Raw genomic sequence first — 13,465 nt, forward strand, 5'->3', positions numbered from 1 at the left:
GTTTATTGAGCACCTGCTGTATGCCAGCCCAGAGAAAGCTCTTGAATATTACCTCATTCGAGCCTCATGCCATTGAACTGGACATCTTTATTAGAGGAAACAGAGGTTCAAAGATGTTGAGACACTTTGCCCAAGGTCATGCAGCACGTATATGGGGAACTGGATTGCCCGCCTGGCTCTGAGCGCTTCTGAAGCCCAAGCTTTATTTCTCCATTGTACCCGCAGCCTCTGGAAGGGCCCCAGGGGATGCCCACCTCCTCTGGGGAGTGTCCAGAACCTCCTGGAAACCTCACCCTGCTGACTTGGGCCTGTGGGGGATGGGCTCTCCCCATGGCTCAAAGCTGGCCTTGCTGACCCCCACCCCCAGTTGTAGCCCTGCTCACGGGGCTCCCTAGGCTTCCCGAGGAGAAGCAGTGAGGACAGCCAGACCTGGCCTTGGTGTATGCATGATCCCATTGGCATCCCCAGGCCAGCACAGGGTAGCACGAGATGCCCAGGGGCCCAGCTGAAGAGGATTCATGGGCCAGACTCAAATTTGCACAGTTCCAAGACTGGGATGGGAGGCTTAACTCCCAGCTGAACTCTGCCATATGCTGCTGTGTGACCTTGGACACGTTGCTGGCCCTCTCTGAGCTGCAATTGCCAGGAGCTGGTCACGGACATTCTGTGATGCATGAGTCTACACATGCCTGGTTAGGTTCAAAGATTCAGACAGGACCATTGCTCAGTCACAGTCCGCAGAAAGAGAGCCAGGCCAGGAGTGGGTGTGAGTTCCTGGGCCGCCCCTCTCTGGCGGGACCCTGCCAAGATCATCCCTCGCTAGCGGCAACATCAGCAGCTACCAGAGTGGAGGGTGGAGGGTGTCTTGCTCATCTGCAGCAAGACATGGCAGGTTTCCATTTCTTGTGTGAGAACTCAGCAGTGTGCTGGTGGCTGCCTCTGCACTCAGTGATGCCATATTGTAGCTTGAAACTGGCTGTGGTGGGAAAATTTACACCACAGAAATTGGTAAACGCTACAAATGAGCAGATTTTGTTTGTGTGTGTATGTGTTTGGTTGGTTTGGGAAGCCAACTGTTAAGCATTTACCAGCACGCTGCTGGTTGTGTGGATGTTATCTTTCTCTAGAAATTTGTCCATTTCATTCACCTATATTTTCTTTTCATTTAAATTTAGTTTTGGGGCTTCCCTGGTGATGCAGTGGTTAAGACTCGCCTGCCAATGCAGGGGACACGGGTTCAATCCCTGGTCCGGGAAGATCCCACATGCCGCGGAGCAACTAAGCCCATGTGCCACAGCTACTGAGCCTGCGCTCTAGGGCCCGTGAGACACAACTACTGAAGCCCACATGTCTAGACCCATGCCCTGCAACAAGAGAAGCCACCGCAATGAGAAGCCCACGCATTGCAATGAAGAGTAGCCCCCGTTTGCTGCAACTAGAGAAACTCCGCGCGCGGCAGTGAAGACCCGACGCAGCCAAAAATAAATAAATAAAATAGATAATTTTTAAAAAAATAATAAATAAATAAATTTAGTTTTAGCAACTAAAGAAAAAATAAATTTGATTTCATCAAAGTTTTAAACTTTTGTGGGACTTCCCTGGTGGTGCGGTGGTTAAGAATCCGCCTACCAATGCAGGGGACATGGGTTCTAGCCCTGGTCCGGGAAGATCCCACATGCTGCGGAGCCACTAAGCCCGTGTGCCACAACTACTGAGCCTGAACTCTAGAGCCCACGAGCCAAAACTACTGAGCCCCTGTGGCACAACTACTGAAGCCTGCGTGCCCAGAGTCCGTGTTCCACAACGAGAAGCCACTGCAATGAGAAGCCCGCACACTACGATAAAGAGTAGCCCCTGCTCGCCACAACTAGAGAAAGCCCGCTCACAGCAAGGAAGACCCAATGCAGCCAAAGATAAATAAATAAATTAATTTTTTAAAAAAAGTTTTAAACTTTTGTGATTCAGAGGACAAGAGAGTGAAAAAACAATCCACAGAATGGGAGGAAATATTTGCAAATCTTATATCTGATAAAGGTCTAATATTCAGACTATATGAAGAGCTCTTACAACTCAACATTAAAAAGAAAACCCTATTACAAAATGGACAAAGGATTTGAGTAGACAGTTCTCCAAAGAAGAGACACAAATGGTCAATAGCACACGAAAAGATGTTCAACATTATTGGTCAGTAGAGAAATGCAAATCAAAACCACAGTGAGGGGCTTCCCTAGTGGCACAGTGGTTGAGAGTCCGCCTGCCGATGCAGGGGACACGGGTTCGTGCCCCAGTCCGGGAAGATCTCACATGCCGCGGAGCAGCTGGACCTGTGAGCCATGGCCATTGAGCCTGCGCGTCCGGAGCCTGTGCTCCACAATGGGAGAGGCCACAACAGTGAGAGGCCCACATACTGCAAAAAAACCCCACAGTGAGATGTCACCTCATACCCATTAGGATGACTACTACCAAAAAACAGATTATGGCAAGCGCTGGTGAGGATGTGGAGAAACTGGAGCCCTCATGTGTAGCTGGTGGGGATGTAAAATGGTGCAGCAGCTTGGAAATGCAGCTTGGTGCAGCCCCGTGATAGTCTGAGAGTTCCTTTACCTCTCAGGACGAGGCGAGTGAGGAAGGAGGTATGAGAGGAAGGGACTGTGACCCTGGAGACTCTCTTTGGAGAGGTAGCAGACACCTCTCTGGAGGCCTGGGCTCCTGTGTGTTTGCATGTAGGAGTGTGAAGGTTGGCTCCACAAGCTTGGCTCCCAGAAAGATCATAGGACATGGGTGTCTCCCCTCTTGGGGTCATTCAAAGGCCAGTAGATCTAAGATGGTCTCTATCTTCCCATTCCAGGCACCAAGGGGGTTTCCTTGGGTTTTCTACGTACAGCTTCATCCTCTCCTGTGCCTGCCTCATTAAGTCCCTTTGTTTATGCCTTTCTCTTTTCCCCCAATGAATCGCGTCAGAAGTTTACCAGTTTAATTAATCTTTCCAAAGAACCAACTTTTGGAATTTTAAAACTCCCATTTTTTTTTTTTTTTTTTTTTTTTTTTTACCATCTCTCACTTTTACATTTACCTTTCCTTTCTTTGGGTCTATCTTATTTTTCTAACTTCTCAAACTGGGTGCTTAATTCATTGATTTCTTGCCTTTCTTATTTTCTACCCCAAACGTTTAAGACTATGTTTTTGTTCTAAGAACCAATTTAGCTGAGTCCCTGAGTTTCCATATGTTGTCTTTTTCACTATTGCTCAGTTCATAATTTCCATCAATGTCTTTGATCAGTAAGTTCTCTAAAAGACTTCTTAAAATTTTCAAACAAATAGGATTTTCTTATTACCCTGACTGAGTTCTCAGTTAATTGCATTAGAGTCAGAGGATGTGGTCCGGATGATACAATTTATTTTGATTCTGTTGAGACTTGCTTTGTGGCTGGTACCCATATAGTCAGTTTTCACAGGTGTTCCCTGTGCTTGAGAAGAATGAGTATTTGTCCATGCTTGATGCCCGGTTACGTGTATGTTGATTGGATGGAGTTGTTATTTTTTTTATTATTATTTTTTTTTCTTTTTTTTGCGGTATGCGGGCCTCTCACTGTTGTGGCCTCTCCCGTTGTGGAGCACAGGCTCCGGATGCGCAGGCTCAGCAGCCATGGCTCACGGGCCCAGTCTCTCCGCGGCATGTGGGATCCTTCCGGACCGGGGCACGAACCCGTGTCCCGTGCATCGGCAGGCGGACTCTCAACCACTGCGCCACCAGGGAAGCCCCTCCCTTTTTTTTTAATGTCAGCATTTAGTGCTATAGATTTCCCTCTCCACATTGCTTTCATTGTGTCCCATGTATTTTGGTATGATGTACTTCTATTTTCAGTTTAATGTACTTTTTATTTCCCTGAGACTTCCTCTTTGACCCATGTATCATTTAGAAGTATATTATTTAATTTCCAAGTTTTTGGATATTTTCCTATTATCTTTCTGCTATTGATTTTTGTTTACATCTCCCTGTGGTCAGAGATCACACTCTGTAAGTTTTCAATTTTACATTTTTTGAGATTTGTTTTATGACCCAGGATATGGTCTGTCTCGGCATATGGCCCATTGGTCCTTGAAAAGAATGTATATTCTGCTGTTGTTGGGTGGGGTGTTCTATGCATGTTAAAATAGATACTGTTGGTTGGTAGTGTAGTTGAGTTCTTCTATAACTGCTGATTTCTGTCTAGTTTTTCTATCACTTGTTGAGAGAGTTAAAGTCCCCAACTGTAATTGTGGATTTGTCTATTCTCTTTTCAGTTCTGTCAGTTCTTGCTTCATGTATTTTGTAGCTCTGTTGATTGGTGCATGCACATTTAGGATTTCTATGTCTTCTTAGTGAAATGATTCTTTCATCATTATGTAATGTCTCTCTCTGTCCCTGGTAATTTCTTTGCTTTGAAATCTATGTTACCTCATTATTAATGCAGCCACTTATGCCTTCTTTTATTACTGTGGGCATATTATATCTTTTTCCATCCTTTCATCTCAGCATTGGTGTATGGTGATTGTCTTTTCTCATTCAAGTTGAGATCGTCCTAGTTCTTGGTATAACAAATAATTTCCTACTGAAACCTGGACATTTTGGGTGTTATGTTATGAAACTCTGGATCTTATTTAAACATTACGTTATAGCAGGGCCCCTCTGACACTGCTGTAGTCAGGAAACAGGGATGCCACCTCACGGCTGCCAGGTGGAAGTGTGAGCGCAGTTTCCCTGTTTAGCTTCTATTGACAACTGCCGGGAAGGGTCTCCTGATTACTGTTGTGTGTGAATAGCATCTTAGGCTCCCCGGTAGGCTGGGAGAGTCAGGGGTGAATTGTTACTGCTCCCTATGTGGTCTCTACTGCTACCACGGGGGTGGGGGGTTGGCCTCCTTACCCTGGATGGTAGTGAAAGTCCTGACCCTCTTCTAGACCTCCTCTGACACCACGTCAGTGAGAAGGAGCCCCTCATTACTTCAGGGTGGTGGGAGACCAGACCCCCTCACGTGGTCTCCACTAATACCACAGCATCGGGGAGGCACCTCATTAATACCCAGTAAGAATGAAAAGCCCAGCTCCTCAGTTTCCTCTGATACCAGCACAGCGGAGCAGTTGGGGCACCTCCTTATTGCCTGACAAAGATGGAAGTCAATGTCCCCTACTCATCCTTCGCTGGCAAGGTAAGCCTGGGGTCACAGTCTTTCCTACACCGTTTGGCCAAAATAGGCGGTTATTGTCTAGAAGCTTCCAGTCTTGTTCAGCTGACCTTTTCCTGGTCATTTGGCTAAAGACAGCAGGCTTTAGTGGGGTTTTTTTGTCTGTGTTTTTGTCTGATGTTTCTGGGTTGCTGGCTTCTCTGGTACCTGGTCTGGGATATACAGGCATAAACAAAACTCAGGAAACTCAGCTTTGTATATTTTGAATTTATGTTATTAAACCATCCAAGTTCAGAAGTATTCTAGCTTTCCAATGTATTGAACGTTTTAACATTATCTGGTAACTGCTTTATTATATTTATTAATAATGTATGCTTTCTATATTTATATACAATTATATTTATTAATTATATATTGTATTTATACATTAATATATAATTATATATATTAATCATATATAATTATATATATATAAATCATATATAATTATATATCAATCATATATAATTATATATGATTTATATATATAATTATATATTAATATATAATTATATAAATTAATAATATATTGCATTATTGCATGTACAATGTATACATACATTATATATATATATGAAATAAAAATTCATATTCTAAGGCAAGTCAAGGAAAATTTAAACATAAAAATGTTTCTCTGCCCCTTGGCCTCCTCTCTCCCCTGGGCTGTGCATCGCATAGCTGCATTATGCATTGATGAAACCTCCCCACCGGCAGAAATACTTTATGCTCAACCATAAAGAACATTCTCCCAGCACCAACAGGACAACTCCTTAAAAGACAACATTCTTCCTTAATCTTGTAAGGGCTCATCATGACCTACCTCTCTGTACCTGTAGATCTGGATTGTGCAAATTATCTACATCATTTAATGTACAGTCCTCTGTCTCAAAGGCACATATAACAGTGCTTTGACCTCTAATGGGCAGATTAGAAGAGATTTCCAAGAACTGTTCCTCAACTTGGCGCAAGTAGAGTTTTCCATTTCTTTCTTAGATGGACTGATTTTTTTCGTCGATAGTATATATACATATACAATATATAAACACAATTACATGATTGTTCCCTAATATTTTATGCACAATTTCTAACGCCACGCCAGCTTCCTTCAGGTTGGCTTCTCTTTTCGTATGTCTTTTTCTATTCCTTTACTTTTCAAACTTCCTGTGATTTAGTATCTTGGGACTTTCTCTGGTACAAAGGTGTGCTTTTTTCACCCATTCTGACAGTATATGTCTTTAAACTAGATAATATAGTCCATTTCTAATTATTGTCGTTGCTGTCTCATTATTTTGTTCATCCAAATATTCAGCTGCCTACTACGTGCCTAGGTGCTGGGTTCTAGGTGCTAGGATTTGGCAGTGAACCAGAGAGCTGACATCCATGGCCTCGGGAGAGTCCGAGTCTGGTTGGGGGAAACAGGCAATAAACAAATGACTAAAACATGCATTGTTTTAGTCATGCATGAGAATTCCAAGTAGTTTATGTAGATACTCTCCCCTCAAGGAGGTAGAGCTTAAGTGTGGGCTGCACATAATGACTTCCTTCCAATGCATAGAAGATGGCAATGGGGAAAAGAGCGACTTTACAGCAGTGTGTTGATTTCCTAGGGCCACCCAACAAAGCACCACAAACAGCGGAGATTTATTACCTCAAGTCTGGGAGGCTAGAAGGCCACCATTAAGATAGCAGCAGGGTTGGTTGCTTCTGAGGGTTGTGAGGAAGAGAGCTCTCCCAGGCTTCTTTCCCTGGCTTGCAAATGGCCATCTTCATGCTCACATGGTATTCTCCCTGTATGTGTGTCTGTCTCCAAACCGCCCCTTTTATTATTAGGTCACCAGTCATATTGGATTAGGGCCTACCCTAATGACCACGTTCTAACCTGATTACCTCTGTAAAGCCCTTATCTCTAGATAAGGTCACATCCTGGGGTCCCGAGGACTTCAACATGGGAATCGGGGTGGGGTACACATTCTACCCATAACAAGTGGAGAAAACTAACCAGTTGGTCAGCCGGGTGATCAAAGCCAACATCAACAGTGAAAAGATGTGGTGATCAACACCATAGATCAGGGCAAGTTCGCTGCTTTATACAGGGGCCGGGAAGCCTCTCTAGCAGAGTAACACTCTAGCGGGAACTTGAAGGAAGTGAGGGAACAAGCAATGGGTGTATCTGGGGAATCCGAGTGCCAGGAAGGGGAACAGGATGTGCAAAGCCCTGATACAGGTGCTTGGTTGGCACATTCAAGGACCTTCTGGGAGACCAGCATGGCCAGGGGGTGGAGGGAATGGGCCAGGGTACTAGGAGATGAGGTCAGAAAGGTAGAAGGTAGAATCGTGTTGACCTTGAGGCCAAAGGAGAGGTCCCACTCATCTGAGTGAGATGAGGAATTATTGGAAGAATTTAGACAGAATCCCTCTGGATACCTTTCTGACCACAGATTATAGGGAGGCCGAGTGGAAGCAGAGAAAGCAGCTGGAGACGGTGTTAATAATCCCAACCAGAAACAGGCAGTGGAGCGGGAAAAAGTGGTCAGATTGAAATTATTTTTTGGAGGCAGATCCGACAGGGTTCACTGATGAATCATACGTGGGGTGTGAAAGAAAGAGAGGAGCCAGAGATGACTCCAAGTTTGACTCCAAGTGTAAGTAACCGAAAGCATGGAGCTGGGACTGAGAATCTGGGGAAGGCACAGGTTTGTAGGGCTGCAAAGCAGGAGGACAGTTTTGCAGGTGTTGAGACTGAGGTCCCAATTAGACCCTCAAGAAGTGAACCGCAGGAGGGGACTGGGCAATCCCGCTGGAGTTCAGAGGCAAGGGCTAGTTTGGAGATATGAATGTGCGCGTTGTCTGCAGTTTTGAGCCAGGAGACTGGGTGAAAGCTCCTAGGGGGTGTAGATGGAAGAGAGGCGAGGCCCAAGGACCACATCGTGGAACCCTCCAATGATTAGAGGTTGGGGAGAGGAAAGGAGCTGGGAAGGAGTAGCCAGGGAGGTAGGAGGAAAACCGAGGAAGAGTGGGCACGTCCCAGAAGAGGAAGTGTCTCCTGAAGGGGCATGATGAGCTCTGGAATGCTGCAGACGAGTCTAAGAAAGGGATTGAAGATGGACCTTAACCAAGCCTCCCAACATTTTCCAAGTTACGGCACACACAGAAAACACCAGTATTTGTGTGACCCCCAGGGAAACCGACAAGGCTGTCGAGGATGAAGGTGACTAACTTGGGACCTCTGGCCACCCAAGGCTCTGTCCAATGCCCCAAGAGTGAAGAGAACCCACATCTGGGCATGTGAGACCCTTCCGTGCATGGGACTCCAGATGGAACACTCTGGACAACTGGGCTCAGCAATGTGGATGTCGCTGGTACCCTTGACCAGAGCTGGGACAGTGGGCCATGGGAACAAGTACCTTATTGCAGGATTTGGGGAAGACGTGAGAGGCAAGGTATGGAGACTGTTCATGCAGCCACCTCTGCAGTGCTTTGCTGAAATGGAAGCAGAGAATCAGGCAGTGGCTAGAAGCATTTGGACTTCTGGCGGGGGGGGCATTAGTTTCCTCCTCATGCTTTTCTCCCCCTCTGTTTGTTTAAATATTATATCCTCTATTTCTGTTTTTTCAGTAGTTAAAAACTTAAAAGCAGTTGTTGGCAAACATTTTCTACAAAGTGCCCAATAGTAAATATTTTAGGCTTTGTGATAAAATATTTTAGCCATACTGTTTCTGTAGCAACCACTCATGAAAACAGCCATAGAGAACACATAAAGGAGTGGGCATAGCTGTATGCCAATAAAACTTTATTTGTAAAAACAGGCACCGGTCCTAATTTGGCCCAAGGGTCATATTTTGCAGACCTCCGTCCTAACGCATATGTAAAAAATCTCTATATTTACTCTCCTCCAAAATCATAGAGCAGCCTTAGAAAGCTTTAAACCTGATCACCCCTCTTGGCTTCCCATGCTACCGTTGTCTGGTATTTTCACTCTACTCTATTTTTTTAAGCTCTCAAAAAAGACATTATCACCACTAATTACAGATTCGCTGTTTCATTCGATTTACTCACATGTTTCGCATGTTTATCATTCACATTTCCATCTGTTTAGACTTTTCTTCTAAAATTATTTTCTTTCCTTTTGCATCATAAAGGATGTACTTTATGATTTCCTCTAATGTGTCTCATTTGGAGCTAAACTCTCAGCTTTTCTTGATCTGAAACTGCCTGAAACTCCCCCTCACTTCTCAGAGATAATTTCACTAAGTATCCAGTTCTGGCCAATAGCTAGTTTTCTCAGCACTTTGAAGGTATCATTCTACTGCCTCTGATACAAAGTGAGTTATCAGCCGAATTGTTATTCCTCTGTAGGTGATCTGACTTTTCTAACTGCTTTAAAGGCCTTCTCTATCCTTGGTGTTCTGCAATTTCAATATAACTGTCAAGATGTGTATTTCTTTTACGTGTTCCTGGTTGAGTTTCTGAATTTGAGGATTCGTCTCTCATTAATTTTGGAAAATTCTCAGCCATTATCCCTTTGAAAAATGTTTCTCCTTCTTCTCCCTATTGTCCCTATCTAGAATTCTGAATCCGTTTTAGACTTCTTCATGTCATTCTCTTAAACTCCCTTCCATAATTTTCATCTTTTGTCTTTCTCTGTTGCAGTTTGGAGATTTCATTCAGCAATCTGTCAGTTCACTAATTCTCTTTCCAACTGTGTTTAATCTACACTCAACCTATCCATTGTCTTTTCTATTTCAGTTTTATGTATTTCATCTCTAAGAAGTTCAGTCTAAGTCTTTTTCAAACTGCCTGATAAGTGCATTTTAGTTTTGAAATTAACTTTACGGAGGTATAATTTACTGAGATGTAATTATATTGTCTAAATTTGCATACAATAAATGCATCACTTATAAGTATACAGTTTGATGAGTTTTGACAAATGTGTACACTTATGTATAACCACCACCACGATCAAAGCATAGAGCCTTTTCATTATCCCAAAAAGTCCCCTTGTGTCCTTTTGCCATCAATCCCCTTCTCCACTCTTGGCCCCAAGCAACCGTTAATCTGCCTTCTGTCACTATAGATTAGTTTCTGCCAGTTCAAAGAGTTCATATAAATCAAATCGTACAGTGCATACTCTTTTGTACCTAGCTCCTCTCTCTCCACATAATGTTTTTGAGATTAATTCAGGTAGTTGAAAGTATCCATAGTTCATTCCTTCTTATTGCTAAGTAGTATTCCATTATAGACCACAATTTGTTTCTCCGTCTACGTGTTGATGGACATTTGTGTTGTTTCCATGTTTTGAATATTATAAACTGTTATAAACATTCATATACAAATCTTTTCCAGGACATATGTTTTCATTTCTCTTTGGCAAATACCTAAGTGTGGAATTGGACTCCTATGGTAAATATATGTCTAATTATATAAGAAACTGTTCCTGATCATTCTTAATAGTCTCTTGTACCATGGTGATGCTCCCAATACTTCCTTTTATTTGTTTAAATTATTTAGCACCCTTATTTCCCAGTATGAATGCTCTAATTCATATTAGAGCTCAGGTGTTTGCCAGTCTGATTCTGCTGCTTGTTTCTATTAAAACTTGCTCATGGAATCTTGGGTTTTGTGTGTTTTTAAAATTGTTCATTGTAAGCTCATGATCATTAGAACTCTATCTGGAAATTTTATAAGGCTTTGATTGACACGTTTTCCTCCAGAAAGGATTTCCTCCAGTTTGTTTTTGCTGGACACCTGAGAGCATTACTCCCTAGGAACTACTTGAAATTCTCAGCTTGAAGTTTCCAGACTAAGCAAGAAGCAGGAATTTGGGCTCTGATCTCACCTGAGGGTTGATCCAGGAAGTAGCTTATTTCCCCTTCCATCCTGAGTCAAAGCCAAGACCAGTCATTTTTCCTGCCATCTCCTTTTGGAAGACAGGTATTTTTCAAGTTTACCCTTTCACTAAAGATGTTGTCTACAGAGGTTCTGACTTTATGAGGGATCTCAGATCCCACTACCTGGTCAGCTCTTGGGTTTTGTCTCCTGCCTCGTGCACACCTGTTAAAAGCAAAGGTCCACTTGCTGGCCCTGGAGGGGATGCAAAACGGCACAGCCACTTTGGAAAACAGTTTGGCAGATCCTTATAAAGTCAAGCATGTACTTACCATACACCTCAACAATCTCACCCCTAACTCTTTACTTAAGTGAAATAAAAACCTACACTTAAACCATAACCTGTACACAAACGTTTCCAACAGCTTTATTCATAATCACTAAAAACTGCAAACAACCCAGATGTCCTTCAACAGGTTAATGGTTAAACACACTGTGGTACAGCCGTACAATGGCATAAACTGCTGATATACACGACACCGAGGAATCTCGAATACATTATGCTAAGTAGAAAGAGCCAGACACAACAGGTGACCTAGTGTTTGATTCCATTTACATGACATCCTGGAAAAGGCAAAACTAGAGGGATAGAAAGGAGATCAGTGTTTGCCAGAGGCTGTAGATGAGAAAAGTGGTTAGAGGGACACAGGGAAATTTGAGGGGAGGTGAAATGACTCTGTATCTTGATTGTGGTGGTGAGTACACAACTATATGCATTTGTCAAAACTCGGAGAACTGTACACTAAAAAAAGGCGGATTTTACTCTATGGAAACTTGGCCTTCATTTGAAAACCAGCAAAGCTCTAGTTTACAAGAATTTTGCGGGGAGCTGCAGTTCAGGGCTCACATAACTCTCCTGACTTCTGCACACATTCTTTTCTATTTATTATTTTTTAATTTTTAAAACTTATTTATCTATTTTTTGCTTTGGAGTGCTTCTAATTTCTTGCCAGCTCAGTCACGCGTTTTAAAACATTCTCTTAGATCTTTTGTCCAGAGGACCAGCCCAGTGAGGGAGGTATCATCTTTATCCTCAGAGGATAAAGGCAATGGAGGAAGACAGAGCAGGCTAGCAAGGAAGAGCCTCCTCCCAAGCTTCATCCATGGATAGCAGCCCCCCCGGGCCTCTCGGGGCTTCCTGGACCTGTGAGATCACATACATTTTTCATGATGACAGTAATGGCTATAATTAACTGGCAGAAAAATGTGACGCACAGCAGGCAGCTGGCTGGGCTCACGGACAGGGAAGTGGCGCTGCATGACTTACGGCACTGCTCTGGGTACCAGCAGGGCAGGCCAGAGGGACAAGTGGCCTGACCAGGCTCCAGAGAGAGATCTGGAGAAGTGCAGACATTCCCTCGCACAGGCAGGCATCAAGGTACAGAACGCTGAGGATGGGCCTGACTCAGTCCTAGTCAGCGAGTTCCAGAGCCTGTGCTCCCTCCGCAAGGGAAATAAATGCCCACAGTATCAATTTCACTGGCAACTCTTAGAGCTGAGTGCTCACCAGGGCCAGACATGTAGCCTAGCCTTTCGCCAGCATTACTGCGTGGAATTCTTCGGTGCCCCTGTTTCAATAGCACCTGTCTCATGCGGTGGCTGTGAGGATCCAGTGAGCTGCATTTGTGAAGCGCTTAGCATTGGGGCTGTGACTCAGTGAATGCTGGCCATTGTTATCACCATCCCCATTAAAAAGACAAGGTAACTGAGGCCCACTACTGTTAAGGGACTTGCTCATGGCCACACAGCTACTAGGTTGCAGAATTGGGAGTACGTGGCTCTAAAGCCTCACAAGACAGCCTTCCTGGAGCCAGGTCACAGCTAGACAGAAGTTTTCTGGCCTCAAGTGGGGCTTTCGTTAAAATATTCCAAAGAGGGCAAAATGGTTCCCTTGGGCCTTCTCCACCCAGCTCTTTGCATCTCTACCCTGTCCTCACTGCCAACCACCTATCCCTGCCTTGCATTTGTTTCCCAGCTCTAAACACCTCCTCCAGGGAGCCTTCCTTGATTTCCCCACCTTCCTTCTCTCAAAGCACAGGATGGATTCTGTGTCATTTAATGAGGGCCTATTTGATGCCAGGTACTGCCTGAGGCTCTGGAGATGTGAAAATGAAAGACAGAGACAAGTCCCTGCCCTTGTGGAGCTGACATTCTAGTGGAGAGAAGGGATAATAAACAAATTTTAGGACAGTAAAGGTAATTGCAGATTGTGATTAGATCTATGAAGGAATCAAATAAGGAAGTCTGAGAAAGCTTCAGAAACAAGGAAACATTTAAGCTGAAACCTCAGGGATGAGAAGGCCCCAGACATTGTCAGGAATAGAGTGTTCCAGGCAGCAGGAAAACAAAGGCCCCGGTGTGGAAAACAGCCTGGA

The sequence above is a fragment of the Tursiops truncatus genome, chromosome 1 (assembly GCF_011762595.2).
Source record: "Tursiops truncatus isolate mTurTru1 chromosome 1, mTurTru1.mat.Y, whole genome shotgun sequence".
NCBI lineage: Eukaryota > Metazoa > Chordata > Mammalia > Artiodactyla > Delphinidae > Tursiops > Tursiops truncatus.